General features: G+C 36.6%; 1 non-coding gene across 1 annotated transcript; it reads left to right on the top strand.

The window, feature by feature from the left end:
* Window positions 1-2,763: 2,763 nt before the first annotated feature.
* TRNAS-GCU lies at window positions 2,764-2,845 on the top strand. Its single transcript has one exon. It is a non-coding gene; the product is annotated as a tRNA-Ser (tRNA).
* Window positions 2,846-6,052: the final 3,207 nt, after the last annotated feature.

Genomic DNA, 6,052 nt, shown 5'->3' on the forward strand with positions numbered 1-6,052 from the left:
CTATTTTTATCTCTTTGATTTATACAATTAACACATAAAGGAAAAGGTAAACTCTACAAAAATGACATAGAAAATTCAAGAGCCCATAATTTCAGCCCTAGAGATACCAACTTTTGACAATTGTTATATATTCTTTCAGATATTTTTAATGTTAATACCAATCAGGGCTTTTCCAAAGTTGCAAAGGGTCCATAGCATTTCTATTTTTGAGGCTTCCATCATATCAAAAGTAAAGAAATAGCAAAGGAGGATTATAAAAATTGGGATATATTTGAAATAAATATGTTTAAGGTGAACTCTCTTAACAACAAATAAATATATAATAATTTTATGTATAATGTTTTTTGGAGGTATCAAGAAAAGTCTAAATTTGAGGCTGAGGCTAAATGGACCTCACTGATAAACTATCTAACACTCTGTTTCAATCTACCTACATATATAATTAATAACAAAACTGCACATACTATGCTTCAACTTGCTTTTTCCTCCTACTTAACAGTTGTGTTTTAGGAAGAAAATAAGGATATAAACCTTTTTAAATAGAACTTATAAAATTATCCTCTAATATGTTTGTGCCAACTTACATTCCCATAACAGTGTTTCAAAACAGGTGCTTTCCAATAGTCTTGCCTACACTTGTTATTATTAATCTTATAAATATTTGTCAGTGTAACAGAGGGGGAGAATTATGTTATTATCTTAATTATCATATCTTTAAATATAAATGAAGTATAGCTTCTTTTTGATATGTTTTATTAGCCATTTGATTGTTTACATCTGTGGATTGCCTGTACAGTTCCTTTTATTTTTTATTTTTTCCCTGCTTGGTTGTCTTTTCTTATGGATGATGATGATGATAATGAATGACACTGAAATAGTGATTATTAAGTGTCAGACATCTTAAAAGCTCTTTACATATTCATTTAATCCTAACAGCAACCCCATGGGTGTTACTTATTCGCTCAAGAAATTTAAATAGCAGGGGCACAGTGGCTCACGCCTTGCCAGCGTGAGTCACTGTGTGAGCACTTTGGGAAGCTGAGGCGAGAGGATCTCCTGAGGCCAGAGTTGGAGACCAGACTGGGCAACATATGAAGACAGGACACCCCCTCTCCCGTCTCTAAAAACAACAACAAAAAAAAGTTAGCTGGGCGTGGTGGCGAGCTCCTGTAGATTCTAGCTACTCTGGAGGCTGAGGAGGGAAGATCCCTTGAACGTAAAAGTTCAAGGCTGCTGTGAGCTATGATTGGCCACTGCATTCCAGCCTGGGCGATAAAGCAAGACCCTGTCCCAAAAAGACAAATAGTCTCTCTAGGTACCTTGATCTTTGCTGATTCTTCTATTAAAAATCTAGATTTTTTTCATTCATTTATTCAACAATAGTTATTGTGTGCCTACTACCTGCTAATGCACTGGGTGTAATATGAGGAAGAAAGAAATATTGTCCCTGCCCTCTAATTGGAGAGAAAATAGTCTAAATACAATCTATGTTAGTCTAACAGGGGAAATTTGTTCCTCAAAGTTTGTATTGAGAAACACAATTGAAGTTACTGGATTAAGATTCCCTGGAACCCTGAAAGAGAGAACCGCTCCCCGCAAACAGAGCATAAGTGATTTGAACAGCAGAATGGAGTCCTAACTCAAGGCTTGAGAAAAATCATAACTGATCTCATTCAAAGAAATAAATGTGATTGTTTGACTCACTAAATGAATAAATCCTTAGCCCTCTAACCCAGGGATCGTAGCTGAGTTTTCCGCTATGAGTAGTTGTATGCTGATGCTGAGTATATGAAATTAAATAAAGGAACATGAGAGGGAGGGAAGAGGGCCACTTCTGCCAAAACAGAAGTAGAGATTTCACAGGAAGGAAAAAGCAACAGCTCTGGCGAGAAGGAATCTCTCCAAAACTCTTCACTAAATACAAAAAAGCAGACCAATCCTAGTCAGTGGAAGAGTTTCTTGATCAGCAGAGTTTATGTGAAGTTGTCAAATTCAGCTTCCTTCTGAAAAGATAAAAATTGTGGGGGCGAGAGGTCATGGGGATGGAGTCGGTGAAACGGCCTGGCCCAGGTCACACGGTGAGGGAGACAGAGCCCCAACCAGGACACAGGCACCCTGGCAATCTATTCTAGAACCGAAACGTTTACACCAGGGCGCCAGCGTTTTTCTACCTTTTTCCAATCACGCTTTCACCCATTGCTGCGTGTCGCAGACTGATCAATTCCAAGCCTCAATGAAGAAACAAAAGAGAAATGAAAGCGTCTTCTATCTGTCCGGCATATTTCAGAAGCGAATACGTATGAGGGAATCACAGAGCCGGTTTTTTTTATTGTTGTGGTTGTTTCCCGGTACCTCCCAGAAAACAGGAATCCCTGGAGATGTTCGCATTAGGAGGCAGGGAATCCAATGCCTCGAATGCAGAGTTCAACAGCCTAGGAATCCTAGTCTCAGAGAGAACACAGGGCGGTTCCTGGATTGAAATCCCATGTTCATTCATTCCTGCGTTCAATAAGGATCTACGTATTTAATACCCAGCCATACTAGTTTTACCTGTTCGTTTGATATGTGCTAAGTAACTAAGCTACTCTAAGCGTCACTTATCAGTTTTGTAGTTGCTGTGAAATGTACTTAAAAATACCCGATTCTGAATGTGGCTATGAGGATTGAGTCAGGATTAAGACAGAGAAAACAATTAAAGACAGTAAGCATTATTACAGAAAGAACTGCCAGGAGGAAGAAAGTGATTTCATCATGCTTATGTGTGACGAGGTGGCCGAGTGGTTAAGGCGATGGACTGCTAATCCGTTGTGCTCTACACGCGTGGGTTCGAATCCCACCCTCGTCGGCATGTGAAGTTTTCTTTAATCTTCTAAACGGATGTATCTGAATATTTGAAGTGTAGTGTCTGGGTTGAATCATCAGAAATACACAAAGTGTTTGTTATGAATGAAAAATTCCGGACCTCAACCTGGATCTCTATTGCATTATGATCTCAGGGAGTGTGTTCTTGAATCTATGATTCAATAAAGTATTCAGATGTTTCTTATATTGAACTTAAGTCTTTTCTTTGGCTAAAGCATCTACATGTTACATCCAACCATCAAGAATTCTCTTTATTTCTGCAAGTGTCCAGCCCAGGAGAGCTGTTCCTACCTTCAGTCTTCCTAGGCACACCTCTCATATCTTGGACAGATTTTATTTTTCATTATTTCATTTTTTAAATTATTGACTATAGTCTCCCTGCTATGCAATAGATATCAAAACTAATCCCTCTTGTCTGTTTGAAACTTTGTAGCCTTGGACCAACAACTCTCCATTCCCTCCACTCCACCCCCAACTCCCATTCTCTAGTAACCATCATTCTACCCCCTAGCACTGTGAGTTCAACTTTTTTAGATTCCACACAGAAGTGAGAGCATGAAGTATTTGTCTTTCTGTGCCTGGCTTATTTCACTTAGCACAATGTCTTCTGGGTTTATCCACACCATGACTAATGACAGAATTTTCTTCCTTTTTAGGGCTAAATGTGGTATACTGTGCATATATACCACATTTTCTATATCCGTTCATCTATCCATAGACATTTAAGTTGCTTCCACCTCTTGGCTATTGTGAGTAATGTGCAATGAGCATGGGAGTACAGTATCCCTTTGACATATTGATTTCAATTTTTTTGGTATCTATCCAGAAGTGGGCTTGCAGGATCATACGGTAGTTTTACTTTTAGTTTTTTGAGAAAATTTTATACCATTTCCTATAGTGGCTGTACTACTTCACATTTTCACCAACAATGTACAAGAGTTGCCTTTTCTCTGCATTTTTGCCAATACTTATTATCTTTCATCATTTTGATAAAACTCCTTCTAATAGGTATGAGGTGATATCTCATTGTGGTTTTACATTTCCCTAATGTTTAGTGATGCTGAGCATTTTTTCATGTACCTGTTCACCACATGTATATCTTCTTTTAAGAAATGTCTGTTCAGGTCCTTTATCCATTTTTTAAATTGGGTTGTTTGTTTTCTTGCTATTGAGTCACTTGACTTCCTTACATATTTTTGATATTAGCCCCTTATCAAATATACGGTTTGCAAATATATTTTCCCATTTTGGGGGGCTTGGATCTTCACTTTGTTAATTGTCTTCTTTGCTGTGCAAAAACTTTTTAATTTGATGTAATCTCATTTGTCTATTTTTGCTTTTGTTGCCTATGCTTTGGGGTCATATCCAAAGAATCATTGTCTAGATCAATGTTGTGGAAGCTTTTCCCCTATGTTTTCTCCTAGTACATAGTTTTATAGTTTCATGTCTTATATTAAAGTCTTTAATCCACTTTAAGTTGATTTTTGTATATGGTAAAAGATAAGGGCCTAATTTCATTCTTCTGCATGTGAATAATCAATTTTCCCAACATCATTTATTGAAGAGACTAACCTTTCCCCATTGAGTGTTCTTGGCACCTTTGTCAAAAATCAATTGACCATAAATGCATAGGCTTATTTCTGGGCTTTCTATCCTGTTTCATTGGTCAATGTGTCTGTTTTTATGCCAGTACCATGCTGTTTTGATTACAATCACTTTATAATATATTTTGAAATCAAGGAGTATGACGCCTCCAGTTTTGTTTGTTTTGCTCAAGATTGTTTTGGCTATTCGAGGTCTTTTGTGGTTCCACACAAATCTAAGGATTTTTTTTCCATTTGTGTAAAAACTGACATTGGAATATTGATAGAGATTGCATTGAATCTGTAGATTGCTTTGGGCAGTATGGATATTTTAACAATATTAATTCTTCCTATCCATGAACATGGAATATTTCCCATTTATTTGTGTTTTGTTCATTTTCTTTCATCAGTGTTTTATGGTTTTAAGTGCATAGGTCTTTTATCTCCTTAGTTAAATTTACACATAAGTATTTTATTTTGTTGTTATTATAAGTAGGATTGTTTCCTTAATTTCTTTTTCAGATAGTTCATTGTTATTCTATAGAAATACTACTAATTTTTATGTTGATTTTGTATCCTTCAACTTTACTGAATTTATCAGTTCTAACAGTATTTTTCCCCATCCCCACCCTAACAGTATTTTTACTGGAATCTTTGAGGTTTTCTATATATGAGATCATATTGTCAGCAAATAGATACAATTTCACTTCTTCCTTTCCTATTAGGATGCCTTTTATTTCCTCCTCTTGCCTAATTGCTCTGGCTTTCAGTATGTTGAAAAGAAATGACAAGAGTAGGAATAGTAGAAACAGGAAAGTTTAGTCTTATTTCTGATTTTAAAGGAAAAGTTTCAACTTTTCACCATTGAGTATAATGCTAGCTCTGGGCTTGTCATAAATGGCCTTTATTGTGTTGAAATACATTCCCTCTAAACCTAATTTGTTGAGAGTTTTCATCATGAAAGGGTGTTGAATTTTGTCAAATGCTCTTTCTTCATCTATTGAGATGACCATATGGTTTTTATCCTTCATTTTGCTAATGTGGTCTATTACACTTATTGATCTGGACAGATTTTAAAGTCTATTTTCAGCTATCATTAATCTGCTCAGTCCTCTATTCTGGACACATCTTCTCTAGGCAGCTGATTGTATTCTCAATTCTTAGCTGGTTCTCTCCTTGGAAAAGAAGTTTTCCCAGGATGTGTCTGTAAGATCTTTGGGGGAACTGTCAAAGAAAAATTATATGAAATGGAATTAAACAAGCAAGGAAGACTTTATTCAAGATTATTGCAATAGGGGAGAGAGAGTAAACTCAAACCCAAATACAACAGGGATAGCAGGGGATTTTTAGTGAATAGGGTAAGGGAGATATTGGATGGAAAATTACTAAGAAGAATTTGATTAGATATTGAGGGTAGGGAATTCTCAACAAACTGGCTTAGTAGAATAAATCTTGCTAAAATTGGGCTCAACTGGATTCTTTGATATAACTGGGCGAGATAGGCCAAGCATGGGACCTAATCAAGAAGAGGGCTCAGAGGAGCCTAACTCAAGTTTAGTTAAACGGACTCTTCGTAAACACTCGCAGGGATTCCCTCAGCTTCCTAA

This window comes from Propithecus coquereli, unplaced genomic scaffold, assembly GCF_000956105.1.
Source record: "Propithecus coquereli isolate 6110/MARCELLA unplaced genomic scaffold, Pcoq_1.0 Scaffold240, whole genome shotgun sequence".
NCBI lineage: Eukaryota > Metazoa > Chordata > Mammalia > Primates > Indriidae > Propithecus > Propithecus coquereli.